The 19,846-nt window shown below is 35.5% G+C and overlaps 2 non-coding genes across 2 annotated transcripts; one reads left to right on the top strand and one right to left on the bottom strand.

Moving 5' to 3' along the window:
* Window positions 1-2,502: 2,502 nt before the first annotated feature.
* Window positions 2,503-2,609, bottom strand: LOC131170866 (small nucleolar RNA R71). Its single transcript, XR_009141631.1, has one exon. It is a non-coding gene; the product is annotated as a small nucleolar RNA R71 (small nucleolar RNA).
* Window positions 2,610-15,454: 12,845 nt separating this feature from the next.
* On the top strand, window positions 15,455-15,561 carry LOC131171030 (small nucleolar RNA R71). The gene has a single exon (XR_009141785.1). It is a non-coding gene; the product is annotated as a small nucleolar RNA R71 (small nucleolar RNA).
* Window positions 15,562-19,846: the final 4,285 nt, after the last annotated feature.

Below are 19,846 nucleotides of genomic sequence, written 5' to 3'. Positions count from 1 at the left end.
TCCCAAATGCTTTGTTACTTGAAGAGCTAGCTTGTTGAGCTATTTGATTCTCTAACATCTTATTGTGTGTTGCCATTTGATCTACTTTAGATGCTAATTGAGAAATCATTTCTTGTTGACTTTGGTGGCTCACAAGTAGAGTTTCAATCATTGATGCACACATTTTGCATAATCATTTAGGTCTAATTTCATAACCATTTTACTTGATTATTAGTCATTTTTAGCTAATTTCATTAGTTAATTAGTTAGTTTTTCATAATTGTAGATTTTGGATTAATTTGTATTTTTTACTTTGTTTTGTAGGAAAAATGGTGTTTTTGAAGGACTGAAGAGAATTTTGCCATTGAGGGATGTCTTCTACAGCCAAAGATGTCAAAAACAAGTTTTCAAGCTGAAATATGCATTGACCAAACTGTGCATAACTTGCCGCATAAGCTATGCAGATCTGCATAAGGAGAAAGATCACTGTTCCAGAACCAGCCGAAATGTGCATAAGGAGACCGCATAGCTTATGCACATTCTCGCCTCCCTTATGCACATTCATGAAATTGTGCATAACCTATGCACTAAGTCATGCAGCTTCGCATAAGTGACCTGAACCAGTAAAATCAGATAAGGGACTGCATAACTTATGCAGTCCACTTATGCAGTCCCATGAAGAGTTCATTAATGAGCTGGCAGGAGATTCCCTCAAATAATTCCTCCTAGAACATACCATTTTAGGGCTCCATGTCAGAAAAATGCTATAAATAGTCTCATTTTCCCATTTTAGAGGGGGAGACAAAAGGAGGAGAAAAGGAAAGGAGGGGCTGAGCAGAATTTGAAGAGTCACCTTTACCTTCCACACCATTTTTAACCAAGATTTGCAGATTTCTTTCTTTCCTTACACTTTTCTACATTTCTAGTGTTTAATTTCTTACTTCTTAGCTTAGATTAAAGCTTTAATTCCATTTCAACTCATCATATCTTGTAAGCATTATGGATAGTGAGTAGTTTACTTTTGATTCTGGAGTAAGGGTTGTAATATTTGAGATATTTTGTGGATTTTGATTGGGTAATCCATATTTTGTGGTCTTAATGAGTTTTATTCATTTCTTGTATGCTTAATGACATGCTTAGTGTAGGATCCCATTAAGTGATGTTCTTAATCCATGGTTGAAGCACCGAAAGGAGAAGGCCTTGTGATAGATAATCAAGAAATTGGACTTAATTAACTTAGACCTAGAAATAGGCTAAGGATTAAGAGGATTCACAGATTAATTAAAGAACTTAATGGGTCTTAATTAATTCTAACTCCACGAAAGTAGGATTAGTTTGATTAAGGCACTCTTTGTCTCACTCGAAAGGGAATTCAAAGGATTTAAGAATTAATCTCCTTAAAACCCATAAGTTTCATAAAATTGGATAACCGATTTAAATCCCAAAATAGCTCGAATATGAAATCCCGAACTCCGGAATCGCCTTTTTACTATTGTTAATTTCTAATCGAATTTAATCACTTGCCATTTTGAATATTGCCATATTTGAACTTGCTTATTTCAATTTGATGCAATTTTAGTTTAATTAATACATTGTTGAATAGAATATTAATTTTGCATATTTAGATTTCATACTCCATTACCAATCAATTCATTACTTCAATTTCAAAAATATTTCAATTTACTCAACTATTTATATCAAAAATTCAATCATTAACACAACTCCTCGTGGGATCGATATCTTTTCTATACTACTTGTACGACCCGTGCACTTGCGGTAGGGACGCATCAAGTTTTTGGCGCCATTGCCGGGGAGTTATTTGTTTAAGATTGAATTCTTGATTATTTTAGTTGTTTTTAGTTTTATTTTTTGTTATCTTTTTATTTTGTGTTTGTTTGTTCTTTTTCAGGTACTTTTAACCTTTTATGAGAAGAGCTAGAAGCTCAAGTGACACAACCTTACTGTTCAATCCTGAAATTGAAAAGTTTTGTAAAGCCAACAAGAAAGAAACCAGAAAAAGAAAAGAAGCATTGAGAGAAACTGAATTAGAAGCAGAAATGGCTGATGAAAGAATTAGAATTGGTGTTGGTAATGCTGGAAATGGTCAAAACAATGAAAATGAAGCCCAAGGAGAAGAAGTTGTTAATGCAAACGTGCCTAGGGGAAGTATGATGGATCATGCTTTTCCACGTTTTGATGACTTGAGAGAGAGCATAGCAACACCAAGGATTGATGCAAATAGTTACAAGATGGATTTTGGAGTTCTTCAAATGATTCAAAATTCTCAATTTGGAGGACATCCTTCTGAAAATCCACACACACACCTGAAGAAATTTGCTATGATTTGTGACATGCAAAAACAACTGGAGTGTCGATGATGCAGCAAGATTGAAGCTATTCCCGTTCTCTTTGAAAGATAGAGCATTGGATTGGCTTGATTCTTTACCTCACAACTCCATTACAAATTGGGAGCAACTCACTGATGCATTTCTTGCACAATATTTTCCACCTGGAAAAACTCAAGAGCTGAGGAATCAAATGACAGCTTTCAGACCAAGAGAAGATGAAACTCTTTATGAGTCATGGATGAGATGGAAGGAATTAGAGAGATTATGCCCACATCATGCCATTCCAAAATGGATGATAAATCAGAATTTCTACACAAATGTTACTCCTGCAATCAGAGGAATCATTGATGCTCAAACAGGAGGAGAATTTATTATTAAGCATGAAGATGAAGCTTATGAGCTACTGGAGAAAATTGCAAAGAACACTCATCTTTGGAGTAGTCCAAGAGGACCAGCTCCAACTCAGAAAAGGCAAGCTGCTGGAATGTATGATCTTGATCCATTCAACATGATTAATGCAAAGTTTGATGCACTTACAAATGTCCTTGCTAAAAAGATGGAAGATTTGAGTATGTTGGTTAGTTCAACATCATCAGCTGGAAGTTCACAACAAGTGGCTTATGCAGAGAAAACTACCAGCTGTGGAGTAGATTATGGAGAACAAGCAGCATATGTTGGTAATTATGGAAACAAGCAAATGGGGAATCCTTATTCTCAAACTTACAATCCAAATTGGAGGAATCATCCCAACTTTTCATGGGGAAATCAGCAAAGTCAAGTGCCAAATCAGAATTTTCAACCACATCAGCAACAAGGAGTTCCATATCAGCAAAATAGGCAACCATTGCCTAATTTTCAGCAGAAAAATATGAACCCTCCACCAAAACAGCAAGAACGAAACTCCACCACTGAAGCTTTACTGCAACAGATTCTTGCTAACCAAAATAAGCATGATGAGGAGATGAGAGAGATGAAAGCAAGGCTGGAACAGATGTAGACACATAACAGAATGCTGGAAAACCAGATTGCACAACAAGCATCTTCCTCGGGTGCTAAATCTTTTGGGAAGCTTCCAAGTCAACCAGAAAATCCAAGAGAGCAGTGTCAAGCTATTACTTTAAGAAGTGGAAAAGTTATAAATGATGAGAAGAGTGAAAACAGTGAGAAGAGAGAAAATGAGAAAGAAACTGTTGAGAGTGAAAAACAAGAGAGTGCAGAAAAATATAAAGAGAAAATTGAAGAAAAGGAAGAGAAATATATACCTCCTGAGCCTTACAAGCCACAACTTCCCTTCCCACAAAGATTTCACAAAGCCAAGCTTGATAGGCAATTTGGGAAGTTCTTAGAGGTTTTGAAGAAACTTTACATAAATGTGCCTTTTGTAGATGCTCTTTCACAAATGCCCTCTTATGCAAAATTCTTGAAAGAAATTCTCTCAAATAAGAGGAAACTTGAAGATGATGAAACTGTAGCTTTGACAGAAGAATGTAGTGCTATCCTTCAAAGGAAACTTCCTCCAAAGCTCAAGGATCCAGGGAGTTTTTCAATTCCATGCCACATTAGAGAGTCTTGTTCTACAAAAGCCTTATGTGATTTAGGGGCTAGTGTTAGCCTTATGCCCCTCTCCATTTATGAGAAGCTCAACATGGGAGATCTTAAACCAACCCACATTTCTCTTCAGTTAGCTGACAGATCAATCAAGTATCCTGAAGGGATTTTGGAGAATGTGCCTCTGAAGGTTGGGAAGTTCTACATACCTGTTGACTTTGTCATCTTGGACATGGAGGAAGATTTTAATATTCCAATTATCTTGGGAAGGCCTTTCCTGGCTACAACAGGAGCATTGATTGATGTTAAGGGAGAAAAGCTGACTCTTAGGGTTGGTGAAGAGCAATTGGTTTTCAATATTAATAACACTATGAAAAAGCATCATTCTGAAGCTGATACTTGCTTGAGAGTTGATATCATTGATGAGCTGGTTGAAGAACACTTCAGAAAGAAATATCCAGAAGATCCACTTGAAAATTGTTTGGTTCATGGAGGAGGCATAGATTATGACAACCCTCATGTAGCTGCATATGCTCAACACTTAGAGGGAAGTCCACCATTCATTTCTGCTCTAGTTTTTCAACTCACACAAGAGGAAAAAGTTGAATTTAAGCAACCATCATTCAAGGAAGAAGATGCACCTAAGGTAGAACTTAAGCAACTTCCTTCTCAGCTCAGGTATGAATTTCTTGGCACTAATAACACTTATCCAGTAATTGTAAATGCAAATTTGAGTATTTTAGAGGTTGATAAGTTGTTAAGAGTGTTGAGGCAATTTAGGAAAGTTTTGGGATACACCATAGATGACATTAAGGGAATAAGCCCACACTTTTGCATGCATAGAATCAGTTTGGAAGAAAATTGTAAACCATCTATTGAACATCAGAGGAGGCTGAACCCAAATATGAAAGAAGTTGTTAAAAAGGAAATTTTGAAGTTGCTTGATGCAGGGATCATATATCCCATCTCGCATGATTGGGTGAGCCCAGTACATGTTGTCCCAAAAAAGGGTGAAATGACAGTTGTCAAAAATGAAAATAATGAATTAATTCCCACCAGAACAGTGACTAGTTGGCGAATGTGCATAGATTACAGAAAATTAAATGTTGCCACTAGAAAATATCATTTTCCACTTCCCTTCATTGATCAGATGTTAGAAAGATTGGCTAGGCATTCTTACTTTTGCTATTTAGATGGATATTCAGGTTTTTTTCAAATACCTATCCATCCAAATGATCAAGAGAAAACCACTTTTACTTGTCCATATGGAACCTTTGCTTATAGGAGGATGCCATTTGGGTTGTGTAATGCACCAGCCACTTTTCAAAGGTGCATGATGGCAATCTTCTCAGATTTCATTGAAGACATAATGGAGGTTTTTATGGATGATTTTTCTATTTATGGATCTTCATTTGATATATGCTTGGCTAACCTTTCTAAAGTTTTGTAGCGATGTGCAGATACTGACCTTGTGTTAAACTGGGAAAAGTGTCATTTCATGGTTCAGGAAGGGATAGTGCTTGGACATTTGGTGTCTAATAGAGGAATAGAGGTTGATAAAGCTAAAGTTGAAGTGATAGAGAAGATGGCTCCTCCTACCAATGTCAAAGGAATTCAAAGTTTCCTAGGACACGCCGGGTTCTACAGACGCTTTATCAAGGATTTTTCTAAAATAGCCAAACCTTTGTCTAATTTGTTAAGTAATGACACACCATTTGTATTTGACCAAGAGTGTTTGGATGCCTTTTGCAGGTTGAAGCAAGCTCTTATCACTGCACCAATCATACAACCACCTGATTGGAGCCTACCTTTTGAAATTATGTGTGATGCTAGCAACTATGCAATTGGGGCTGTTCTTGGTCAAAGAAAGGACAACAAGGCTTATGCTATTTATTATGCTAGTAGAACACTGGATGAGGCTCAAACAAATTATGCAATAACTGAAAAAGAATTGTTAGCAATTGTCTTTGCATTGGAAAAGTTCAGACCTTACATTATTGACTCAAAAGTGGTTATATTTTCAGATCATGCAGCCATCAGGTATTTGCTCCGTAAAAAGGAGGCTAAACCTAGGCTCATTAGGTGGATTCTGATGCTACAAGAGTTTGATTTGGAGATTAGAGATAAGAAAGGAGCTGAAAATGTAGTTGCTGATAATCTTAGTAGGTTGAAATTGGATGGTGAAGAATTGGATGAAATCCCTATTAATGAGTTTTTCTTGGATGAACAACTTTTCTCTCTTGTTGCTAAACTACCTTGGTATGCAGACTTTGTGAATTATCTATCTTGTGGAGTTTTACCCCTAGGAATGACATGGCAACAAAAGAAAAAGTTTTTGCATGAGGTGAAGTTTTATAGATGGGATGATCCTTTACTCTTTAGGAGATGTTGTGATGGTCTAATTAGAAGATGTATTCCTGAAGAGGAGGTACAGAGTATTATGCATCATTGCCATGCTTCTGATTATGGAGGACATTTTAGCATCTCTAAGACAGCTAGTAAAATTTTACAAGCTGGTTTCTTTTGGCCAAATCTTTTTAAGGATGTGAGGAAATTTGTGTCGGATTGTGATAAATGTCAAAGGAGTGGAAATTTGTCAAAAAGAGATCAAATGCCCCTAAATAATATTCTTGAAGTGGAATTATTTGATGTTTGGGGAATATAATTTATGGGGCCATTTCCTCCTTCATTTGGTAATAGATACATCCTAGTTGGAGTTGACTATGTGTCAAAGTGGGTGGAAGCTATTGCAACTCCAACTAATGATGCTAGAGTGGTAGTGAAATTTTTGAAGAAATTCGTCTTGAGCAGATTTGGAGCTCCTAGAGCTATAATTAGTGATGGGGGTTCCCATTTTTGTAATAAGCAATTTGAGAGCCTAATGAGGAAGTATGGTGTAGTGCACAAGATAGCTACCCCATACCACCCTCAAACTTCAGGACAAGTTGAAATTTCTAACAGAGAGCTCAAGCATATTTTGGAGAAAACAGTGAACAATTCTAGGAAAGATTGGTCTATCAAACTAGATGATGCTTTATGGGCATGTAGGACTGCATACAAAACCCCTATAGGAACTACTCCCTTTAGGTTGGTGTATGGTAAGTCTTGTCATTTACCTGTGGAGAACATAGAGCATATTGGGCCATTCAGACCTTGAATTTTGATCTTAAGCAAGCTGGTGAGAAAAGGTTGTTACAACTTAATGAGCTTGAGGAATTGAGGATGGATGCTTATGAAAGTGCCCGTATTTACAAAGAAAGAACTAAAGTTTGGCATGATAAGCATCTGAGGAAAAAGGAATTCAAAGAAGGTGATTTAGTTTTGTTGTTCAACTCAAGATTGAAATTGTTCCCTGGAAAACTTAAGTCAAGGTGGACTGGTCCATATAAAGTTTCTAAGGTTTTCCCTTATGGAGCAATAGAAATTTGGAGTGAAAAATCTGGGAATTTTAAGGTCAATGGGCATAGATTGAAACATTACATAACTGGAGACCCAATAATAGGAGCAAGCTGTTACAAGCTCTCCAATCCCTCACCTCTTTTCAGTGAAATTCATGAAAAGTCCAGCTAAGGACTATAAAATAGCCCTCTTGGGAGGCATCCCAAGTCCTTTTATTTTGCTTTTGCTAATTTACTTTCGTTTTCATTAATTTTGTTTTATCTTAAATCTCCCCAAATTCAATTTTTGACATTGTTAAATCTTGTCCCTTGTAGATGTAATTCAATGAAGAAAGGCTGGTGAACTGCTGGGGAAGTGATTCTTAACTTGAAAATTTTGTCCTTCAAATTTTCCCAAAATCGATTAGTTTTGCTTTGCATAACTGTCAGGAGGCTGCAATCTGGTTTATGCAGAGGAACAGTACATTCTGCAGCAAAAAAAAAAAAAAAAGGGTGTCTGCTGCAAATGGCTCATGTTTTTGATGAGGTTGGATGTATTTAAATGGAGGAAGGTTGGTGAACTGCTGAAGCTGCTATCTGGTTCATGCAGAGCAAAAAAAAATGGAATCTGCAGCAAAAAGGATGTCTGCAGCAAATGACTTGTGTTTTTGGTGAGGTTGGGTGTGTAACTTTTTAATACTTGTGCTTATAATGTTAATATGGTGGTAAGTGAGTTATTTTTGCAGTTTTGAGCTTCTTTGGGTTGTAGAATTCAAAGTAGAAATGCTGCATTTTCTTGGCAAAACTTGGAGAGTTCATTTCTCATTTGTGGTTAGATGCAACTTTATGCAGATTTTATGGAGTTTTATGTGCTAAATGTTGATTTGCAGAATTTGAGTCAAAATGGCATAGTTCTCAAAGGTCTTTTATGTAGGATCAATGTCTACATGCTTGTGTGATGCCTTTTTGATACACTTTGTATATATTGATGTGTTTTTGGTAAAAATTCTCATGGTTTATGCTTCATGGAATTATATTTCTTCATTCTAGGGTATTTTTCACACTTGCAATTCATGTTCCATTGCAAACTTAATCTTGTTGAATTGTGCATAAGCAACTGCATAGCTTATGCAATCCTGCATAACCACAAATTCTTGCCATTTTTCACCTTTATTGCAAGTGCATAAGGAGAGTGCATAGCTTATGCAACTCTGCATAGCCTAATTTTGTCAAATTTCACATCTTTAGAACAGTGCATAAGCAGAGTGCATGACCTATGCACATTTGCATAACTTCAAATTCTTCATTCTCTCTCTCTGCCGAAGTCTGCATAAGGGGAGTGCATAACTTATGCACTTCCGCATGACCAAAAACTCTGACTCTCAAAATTGCCAAGGGGTGCATAAGCAATGTGCATGACTTATGCACTTCTGTATAACCAAAAACCCAAAAATTCTAAAAGCTGCCGAGACATGCATAAGCAGAGTGCATAGCTTATGCACATCTGCATGACCTCATACTCTGAAACTCAAAACCCACCGAAGAGTGCATAAGCAGAGTGCATAGCTTATGCACATCTGCATGACCACCAACCCAAATTCCAAAAATTGCCGAACAGTGCATGAGCAGAGTGCATGACCTATGCACTTCTGCATGACCCGATTTTCTGAAAGACCAATTCTGCCGAGAGGTGCATAAGGGGAGTGCATAACTTATGCACTCCCGCATGACTTCACTTCCCAAATTTTAAAAGTTGCCGAGACCTGCATAAGCACCATGCATAGCCTATGCACTTCTGCATGACATATTTTTCTGAACTTCAAAACAGGGCAACACTTGCATAAGCTGGTGCATAAGCTATGCACAAGCACTTTCCCCTTATGCAGTCTTTTACAAAACCCATTTAAATCAAAATTTTTTTCCTTTTTCTTTCCCACCTTCACCCCGATAAACCCTGTTCACCTTCCTTCCTCTCTCACAACCCTCATTCCGGCATAACTCCTTCTCACACCTTCTCCTCCATTTCGATTCTCACTACATTTGCCCTAATTATCATTCTTCTTCGATTTTCTTCTTTTCCCCTTATCTCTTTCATCTTCTCAATCGACAATGGCGTCGCCTCCCCATTCCCGTCCAGCTTCTCCTCTCGAAGTCTCACCATTGTCATCGATACCCCCCACTCCCAATTCTCCTCCACAAGCGACGCCCCCACCACCTCCCCCAACCACATACAAACGCAAAATCCGATCAAAATCCGTGCGACCCATGTCCTCTGCCCCTCCTCTGTCCAAACGCAAAGACCCACCCACCCCATTGTCGGAACCGCCACCCAAAAAGCCAAAAGCTCCAGCCTCTACACCCTCCTCCAGCAAAAAGACAATTTCGGCAGCCTCACTTGTATCAAAGCTACCCTGGCCTCTCCCTGATACAATTCAAAAAGCAGCTTTTAAGCGCCTTAAGGATAGGGAGGTACAACCCACTAGGTATATATCTGCTGATGCTTTACAATCTCTTGGTTTATTTGACAATGTAGTTACATATCTTGATGGTATGGGTTGGACAGAATTTATGCATAAGCAGGAGATAGTTTATCCAATTCTAGTTTTGGAGTTTATTTCTTCATTCTCTGCTACCCTCAACTTGCATGATGTAGACCATAAGCCAATTATGAAATTTAGATGCTTGGGGCAAAATAGAGAGCTGTCATTAGACCAATTTCATAGCATTTTTGGTTTTGCAATTGATGGGTTATTTAGAGTACCACATACTGGAGTAGAGGTAGCCAACAAGGGCATTTGGAATGCTGCCCAATTTTGGAGAATCATCACAAATCAACCCCAAACTTTCTCTGCTGGAAGATCAAAAACATCCCAAATACTTGACCCTGCACTTAGGTTTATTCATAGGCTGATGGCTAGCACCATATTGGGCAGAGGGACTAGTTCTGGTGCTGTGGGAAAATCTGAACTTTTTATGTTATGGTGTGCATTTCACAGAGTTAAAGTTTCTCCTGGTTATTTCTTTTGTGAGCATGTGCTGCATATTGCCACCAAATCCATAGGTGACATTGTTTTGGGTGGGCTTATCACTGTCATAGCCAAGCATTTTGGTTTTAATCCTGCAGAGCACTCAATACCAGCACTTGAGGATACTTCATATTTTGATATCGACACTTAACCAAAACAGTGGTTCAATTTGTCATATTTTGATATCGCCCACCCCGCAGCAGAAACTGAGCCCCTTGCACAACCAGAAACCCAAGCTTTCCCATCCGTCCCACAGCACCCTACTACACCTACCCCACCCCCTCAGCCTGCACAGGACATCCCAGCAGCCTCTGATCAGCCTATACCTCCTACAGCTGAACCTTCCTCATCCACAGCACCTCCTGCATTCAACACTAAAGCCTTATTCACATATCTTGAAAGACTTAGTGATGATATATTCTTTGTGGATAGGAAGCTTGACACTGGTCTTGATACACTCAAGGATCGTCATGATCACCTATTTGACCTTGTCATGGAAACCAGGGACAAGCAGAAAGAATTGAAGGAAATGGTGAAGCAACTCATGATCTTTTTGGGCATGCCACCCCCACCTCCATCACCCCCTCCAGCACCATCCTTTCGACAGCCGGCAGCAGCCACTAGCCCCTTAGCAACATCTTTGGACAAGGGCAAAACAATAAACCTCGATTAGCTTTTGTTTTACTTTTGTTCAATCTTGTAGGACCTTTTCTTTGTAAATATGTTCCAACATTTATAGTTTGTTTTGAATTATGTTTGTTAGTTCTGAATTAGTTTGTTTTAAATTCTGTTTTTCTTGAAGTTTTATTGGATAGCTATTACATTAGTCTTCTTTGATTTTCATAGCACTTATTGCCTTTTTGTACATATTTGCCCATACTTGTATTTATTTCAAATGTTTCTACTGCTGGTTGTACATTTCTTTTGCCAATTCCCATGCAGCAGCTTTTGTATACATTGCACAGCTATGAATTTCCTCCAGAATCGCTTTTGCATAGCTCAGGTAATCCTTTACGCTACTTATGCAAAGATCGCATGTGTTATATTCCCTTTGCAATCGACTTGCATAGCCTATGCAACATATATTGCCTCTTATGCGTAATCGCACGCTTATGCACCTTACTTATGCACATATTCTCGATAAAGACTTAACTCTGCATAACCTGTGCAGTTTCTTATGCATCCCTTTATCTTGAATTCTCATCTGCTCCATACCAGGTAACTCTTTCTTTTTGCTCTTAATCTTTATAATTCCTGGTAATTACTATTTGCTTTGACTTTTGATAATCCATTGCATGAGACATTGAGGACAATGTCCAATTTTGAGTTTGGGGGTGCACATTCTGATTTTTGCTTAATTTTTGCTTCATTTTTCACATTTTGAGTATAGGAACATCTCATCCCATTTCATTTACATATATTGTAAATATTTTACATATATTTCCACACATACATATACATAACACATTTACACACACATTATACATCACTTAGAAATTGTACACATTGCATACAAATAGACTTCCTCCATTTAGTTAATGCATCACTCATTTTAGGAATCATGCACCATGCATTAAAATCTTTTGCCAAATCCCTTGAGTATTGAAAATGTGCCTATGAGAGTGATTTGACTCACCTTTTAGTTGGGTTTGTGGATTGAAAGTTTCCTAAAAGGTGCAAGGTTTTGGAGTGTCTATCCCTTGCCTATATCTTCTTAGCCAAAAAGCCACCCAACTAGTCATTTGGAGATGGAAGTGTTTAGAGGGAATTATTGGATATAAGGTAGTCAAATGATGTCTCACCAATCCTAGAACAAATTTTCTAAACCTTTCAAGGCGAAATACCAGCCTGTACTTGAAGAGAGAGATGATTAGGCATTCTTTGATTTAAAACCTTCTCATTTTAAACCTTTGGCCCTTTTTCCCAATTAAAATTTACCCTTACAAACCCCTTTGAGCCTTTTTATCCCTAATTTTTCTTGAAATCCTTATTACTACCTAGCCAATGAACCAAACACTCCAACCCTTTTTATGAGAATAATTATTCATAATATTAGGTACATAAAAAAAAATAAAAAATAAAAAATAAAAAAATACAATAAAAGGGAGAAGAAATGCTTGTCACCTTGTAAAAGTGCTAGTATATGTACTTTTCATTATTGTCATTCAAATTGAAAGAAATCCACCCAAAGTATTAAAAGAAATGAGTTTGGGGGTGGCAAATTCTAGGGACAAGCATCAAAAGAAAATGCAAAATACAAGTCTAAAGTATCAAAATGTCCCTCCATTTTATGTGTCTTGTAAGATATACTAGCACTTAACAATCCTCATTGTGTATTTCTTTCTCCTATGTATAAAAAAAGAAAGAAAAAGATATAATAAAGTGTACCTTATGTTTCAAAATTGCAACATATTCTCATGCTTTGAATACTTTTTACCCATTTTTCTTCTTAGCCTCTTTTTGAATCCCATGGCCCCATTACATCCCTAAAAAGACCTTTGATCTCTTGATAGTACTTGCTACATTAGTGGAGATAGGAGTAGGGAATTTGCCTATGGGATTGGAAAACTATTCATCTATTCATTCAATTCCATCATTCCATATAGAGACACTTTGACTATTGATTGTTCTAGAATTCCTTTTGAGCATGACCCTCTCTTTTGATTGGTTGGTTTGGGGATTTTGAATGATAATTGACTTGATGGCTAAGCGGTGAAAGCTTGGATAAGCATTAAATTCTTTGCATTTTGAAGGATGGGTATATGGATTGCTGGTATGGCTGAAGGTGTGTTAAGTTACTTCAATTGGTAATTTTCATAGCTCTTTGGATAAGGCACCCCTAAAAATTTTTGCATCACATTTTAAAGTTTGCTTGAGGACAAGCAAAAGCTTGAGTTTGGGGGTATTTGATGCACACATTTTGCATAATCATTTAGGTCTAATTTCATAACCATTTTACTTGATTATTAGTCATTTTTAGCTAATTTCATTAGTTAATTAGTTAGTTTTTCATAATTGTAGATTTTGGATTAATTTGTATTTTTTACTTTGTTTTGTAGGAAAAATGGTGTTTTTGAAGGACTGAAGAGAATTTTGCCATTGAGGGATGTCTTCTACAGCCAAAGATGTCAAAAACAAGTTTTCAAGCTGAAATATGCATTGACCAAACTGTGCATAACTTGCCGCATAAGCTATGCAGATCTGCATAAGGAGAAAGATCACTGTTCCAGAACCAGCCGAAATGTGCATAAGGAGACTGCATAGCTTATGCACATTCTCGCCTCCCTTATGCACATTCACGAAATTGTGCATAACCTATGCACTAAGTCATGCAGCTTCGCATAAGTGACCTGAACCAGTAAAATCGCATAAGGGACGGCATAACTTATGCAGTCCACATATGCAGTCCCATGAAGAGTTCATTAATGAGCTGGCAGGAGATTCCCTCAAATAATTCCTCCTAGAACATACCATTTTAGGGCTCCATGTCAGAAAAATGCTATAAATAGTCTCATTTTCCCATTTTAGAGGGGAGCAAAAAAGGAGCAGAAAAGGAAAGGAGGGGCTGAGCAGAATTTGAAGAGTCACCTTCACCTTCCACACCATTTTTAACCAAGATTTGCAGATTTCTTTCTTTCCTTACATTTTTCTACATTTCTAGTGTTTAATTTCTTACTTCTTAGCTTAGATTAAAGCTTTAATTCCATTTCAACTCATCATATCTTGTAAGCATTATGGATAGTGAGTAGTTTACTTTTGATTCTGGAGTAAGGGTTGTAATATCTGAGATATTTTGTGGATTTTGATTGGGTAATCCATATTTTGTGGTCTTAATGAGTTTTATTCATTTCTTGTATGCTTAATGACATGCTTAGTGTAGGATCCCATTAAGTGATGTTCTTAATCCATGGTTGAAGCACCGAAAGGAGAAGGCCTTGTGATAGATAATCAAGAAATTGGACTTAATTAACTTAGACCTAGAAATAGGCTAAGGATTAAGAGGATTCACAGATTAATTAAAGAACTTAATGGGTCTTAATTAATTCTAACTCCACGAAAGTAGGATTAGTTTGATTAAGGCACTCTTTGTCTCACTCGAAAGGGAATTCAAAGGATTTAAGAATTAATCTCCTTAAAACCCATAAGTTTCATAAAATTGGATAACCGATTTAAATCCCAAAATAGCTCGAATATGAAATCCCGAACTCCGGAATCGCCTTTTTACTATTGTTAATTTCTAATCGAATTTAATCACTTGCCATTTTGAATATTGCCATATTTGAACTTGCTTATTTCAATTTGATGCAATTTTAGTTTAATTAATACATTGTTGAATAGAATATTAATTTTGCATATTTAGATTTCATACTCCATTACCAATCAATTCATTACTTCAATTTCAAAAATATTTCAATTTACTCAACTATTTATATCAAAAATTCAATCATTAACACAACTCCTCGTGGGATCGATATCTTTTCTATACTACTTGTACGACCCGTGCACTTGCGGTAGGGACGCATCAATCATAGATTCCAATCTAGCTGTCTTGTCTAGTTGTGCTTGTTGTGGTAGAGGTGGAGCAGGTGCATTTTGAGGTTTAGAAATTCCAGGAGGGGGGCCTCTATTCTGCTGAAAATTCTAATTTTGTTGATATCCAGAAGGTTGCTGAAAATTCTGATTTTGCCCTTGTCTACCTCCCCAAGAGAAATTGGGGTGGTTTCTCCATGCTGGATCATAAGTTGCAGAAAATGAGTTACCACCTGGTCTTTGATTGTAGTTCCCCACATAATCCACTTGCTCACTTGAAAAACCTTGATTAAGTGTAGAAAAATCTGCTGCACAGTTGACATTTGCAGCTCCAACTTCTACTGAAGTACTAGAACCTCCGGCTGAAGAATCTACTTTCATGCTTAGCTTGTCCATTTTCCTTGTCAAAGCATCAAACTTAGCATTAATCATATTCATGGCATCAAGCTCAAACATACCAGCTGGTTTCTTGATCTCATTCCTCTCACAACTCCATTGGTAGTTGTTATAAGCAATTTTATCAAGAGCAGAAAAAGCTTCATCTTCAGATTTCTCCATAAGGTCACCTCCAGAAGATGCATCAATTGTACTTCTAATAGCTGGTGAAACTCCATTGTAAAAGTGTTGAACAAGCATCCACTTAGGAATCCCATGATGTGGACATCTCCTTTGCAAATCCTTGTACCTCTCCCATGCTTCATACAAGCTCTCATCATCTCTAGGTTTAAAAGAAGTCAGCTCATTTCTCAGCTTAGCTATCTTGCTTGGTGGAAAATATTGAGCTAAAAATGCTTGAGAAAGTTCATCCCATGTTGTGATAGAACCCGGTGGCAAAGAATGTAACCACTCTCTAGCTCGGTCCTTCAGAGAAAAAGGAAATAATCTGAGTCGAATTGCATCATCAGAAACTCCATTTATCTTCAACATATCGCTTATCTCAAGAAAGTGTGCTAGATGCACATGTGGACTTTCACTTGGATTTCCTCCAAATTGTGATTGTTGCACCATCTGATAGAGTGCAGGCTTCAGTTCAAAATTATTAGCTTCTACCCTTGGTCTTGTGATACTTGGCATGAAATCTCCAATGTTAGGATAGGCATGATCTTTCACAGAGCGGTTGTTATTGTTGTTGTTGGCCATTTCTTCTTGTAATTGCTCTTGCTCTTGTGCTCTTTCTTGTTGTTGTTGAGCTTTAATTTCAGCTTTTCTCCTCTTAGATTCTGCTCTTAAAGCTTTTGCTGTCTTCTCTATTTCTGGGTCAAAGAATAAATTGATTTCTTCACTTTTTGTCCTTCTCATAAAATAAAGCACCTGAAAAACAAAAATAAACAAATTCTCAAAGTAAAATGGTAAAAAGAAATAAAATAAAATGCCCAAATTAACCAAACAAACAATTGTTCAATATCAAACAAAAATCAAATCCCCGGCAACGGCGCCAAAAACTTGATGTACGAAAATCTGCAAGTATACGGGTCGTCTCAAGTAATACAGTGATGAATCAAGTATCGTTCCCACGAGGATTTGCTGTTTGATTACTAAACTATGAATGAAGCGATTATTTGGGCTAATGATTAATGAATAAATGGTAAATGTAAATGAGCAAGGTAAATTGATTAATCTAATTGAAATGGGTAAAGAGCAAACAAATAAATTCTAATTCTAGTTCGCAATTAAACTAAAATTAACAATGGGTAATTTAAACGAAAGTCTAATTATGGTAAAAGTGATTCCAGAGTTGGGGGTTTATGCATAAATTAATTGGGATTTGTCTTGGGCATTCCAATTTTTAGGGAAAAATAGAGTTTGAAGGAAATTGATTCTAAATCCCTTTGATATCTTTTTCAAGCAAATCAAAGTGTATTCTAAAATAACCAAACCTACTTTCGTATGTATTTGATTACTTTAAAACCCATTAAGTTTTGTAACCAATAATTAATTCCTCTTAAAGTCCTAGTTTATTTCTAAATCTAGGTGATTTTAAGTTCCAATCCATGATTACCCATCAATGACTTTCACCTTTCGGTCCTTCAATCAAAGATTAACACAATACCCAATGGGTACCAACATTAAGCAAGTAAATCAAGCACACAAGGAAGGAATCAAAACTCATATTCATATAAAATAAGGAAATACCCAGTCCAAATCCACAAATTAATCTAAGACATATTTCCCAACTCTGAAATCTAAAGAAATTACTCACTCATGATGGTATTTACAAGAAATATTGATGGAAAAGTAAAGGAAAACATGATAAGAGGACTGAAATAGAAAAACCCAGGTGGAAGAACCAAAGTCTCTGGTTTCTGGAGCTCCAAAACTGGTGCAGTAGCTCCTCCCCAAAAGAAAATGGAGTCTCCTCCCTTTTCTCTATTCTATTTTTCTTTCCTTTTTTTTTCTCTTCCCTTCCTCTTGTGGCAAAAATAAAGAAATGATGAATTTATATGGTCCCTAAAAGTTGCCCTAAAAGTAAATAAAAGACAAGGAGTGGATAGGAAATGAGGTGTAAAATTATCCAAGTCCAAAGACTATTCACGTCGGGCATTCAGCTTAGGGTTCAAATTTAACCCTAAGCGACTTCTTAGCAAATTTTAGCCTCTAGTCGACTGCTCGCTTAAGGTTGCGGACCTTCAAAGAAATCTCGGCAGACTTAGAGTAGAATGGACTCTTCTGCTGGTGCTTGACTTGTGCTGCTCCTTAAGTACTGCCGTTTTACCCTAAGCATGGTCTTAAGCAAAGTCTCAAGCAAATTTCGGCTAGTTTGCTCTTTCAAGGCTTGATTTCTTCAACTTTCCTCCATGCTTAAAGAACTTCAAATCTCTTCAAATTATTTCCTATTGCACTCATTGATCTTCGATTTTGCCACAAAATCCTATCAAAACAATAAAAATTATGAAAATCAAATATAAAGTATCTAAAATTAACAAATAAGATAAAATAAAGCTAAAAACATAAAATATACTAAAATATGAGGGCAAAATGGATGCAAAACTACCCTAAAATGCCTATATGAATTGAGTATAACAGTAGTTCACAAAAGGGCATAGACCATAGACAAATAAGCACCTAAAACCATGTTGAGGACATGAAATCATGGCAGGTCTGACCATACCAATGCTTTTTATGCTCTGCTTTTTTCTGAGCTACATTCTTATGGTTGTAAACCCAAGACTTCTACAACTGCAACGACTGCAGTTGTACTTACACTAAACAATAATCCCTTGATGATGCTTGGGATAGAGGTTGGACATGTCAACACTCCCCCAAGAGGATAGATGTGTTTCCCAACCGAAGAAAAAATATTGAAGACCCAACATATGGATTCAAATCTATAAATTTCAATCCATATTCATACAACCATAAAATCTCTATCATAATTATTTCACTAGTCTACCATATAATTATATAAATAACATAAACTATATAGATTATTCACAGTCTAGATATGCACCTTATTTGTAGAAACCAATTACTCTACAAATGAATCAAAAAGAGAGTCTTCTAAAAAGTCGAGTAATGCAATATACAAATCACTTGCACAATGTGTGTTTTTCTTGCCTCATTAATAAAGACAAAACTTGGTTATTTATAAGTCCTGTCACCTTTTGGCTAATAATTGCATCACATGTATATAACTATTAAGAAAAGTAGCATCTCTTCGTGTAGTTACATCTTTTAACTAATATACATCACTCTTGGATTTTGTCACCTTTTGGCAATGCACATGACTTTTCATGTGATTGTTCTTAGTTCTGGTTTTAAGTCTAACAGATTTGGGTTGACCCATAAGGGTGACCCAAACAATATTTCTAACATCTCCAACTCACACATGATGGTCAACTCTTATTTCAAATTCTATAAATTTCATACCTTACAAATAGACCTTATGACAAGTGCATACTTCGAGAGCTCGTTAGTGTATACCAATTAGGATAATATAGCATTTCAACTAATGGAGCTTAGAGTAGACCCTAGATCATTTACCAAATAAACTATACTTCAACCACTACAATGACCCCTTTTGCTAGACTTCATCTGAATAATCAAAGTAAATTAAATTTTTAATTAATCAAAATTTTAATTAATTTAAAAAATTAATCAAATTAAATTACATTAAAATTAATCAAAATTAAAAACATTTAGTTAATTATCGATTATAATTGAATTAAGCAAAAAATATAATATATATTATATATTATTAATTAATTAATTATTAATAAAAATATATTTATAAATTTTATTTATAAAAGATGATAATGTGATTTATTGTGAGTAAAAAAATAATCACAAGTTAGTATTATTATAAAATTATAAAAATAATAATTATAAATAAATTATAATTAATCTATTAATTAATAAAAATTTAATTGTTTTATTTACCAAATTATAGATAATTAAATTAATAAGAGAAAATCAAAATTTTTTAGAATTAATTAACAAAAAATAAAATTGAATTAAACTTACCCTTATTGAAATAATTGAATTTTATTAGTTATATTTATTATTTTTTTTTAATAATAGAACAATGTACATTTCTTTCTTCACTTCGTTTTGGATATGGCTTATTGTGATGACTAATGGGTCGCATCAGAAATAAATTTTAATACTTTTTATATTTATATATATAATTTTTTAACAAATTATAAAAAAATAAAATTTAAATTTATATAAAGAAGAATATTATTCTTAATGTATTTGATAATTTATCACTTAAAATTAACCTAAATACTTTAAAATTTTTTTTTTTATTTTAAAAATTAAATTCATCTTATGGTCTTCATATGCTTTATTTAAAGTAAGCCCTCAACCATCAAATTATTGATTCGAGGACCGTTAATTTTTTTTTCTTTAGTAAATGTTTAATGCGAAAAAAGTTTAAATTAAAATAAAATAAATTTCCTCCCATGTTTTTGTATTATTTATTTTTCTTAATTTTATTTAGAATTAACAATAATAAATTTAATTTAATGATATTAGAAATTTATTGTGTTGACAATTTATGTTGTAAAATTAGTAAATTATCTTATAATTTTTTTTTCTA

The sequence above is a fragment of the Hevea brasiliensis genome, chromosome 11, assembly GCF_030052815.1.
Source record: "Hevea brasiliensis isolate MT/VB/25A 57/8 chromosome 11, ASM3005281v1, whole genome shotgun sequence".
Lineage (NCBI taxonomy): Eukaryota > Viridiplantae > Streptophyta > Magnoliopsida > Malpighiales > Euphorbiaceae > Hevea > Hevea brasiliensis.
Note: the sequence above shows the minus strand (reverse complement) of the source record. Positions and strands in the feature narration are given on the sequence as shown.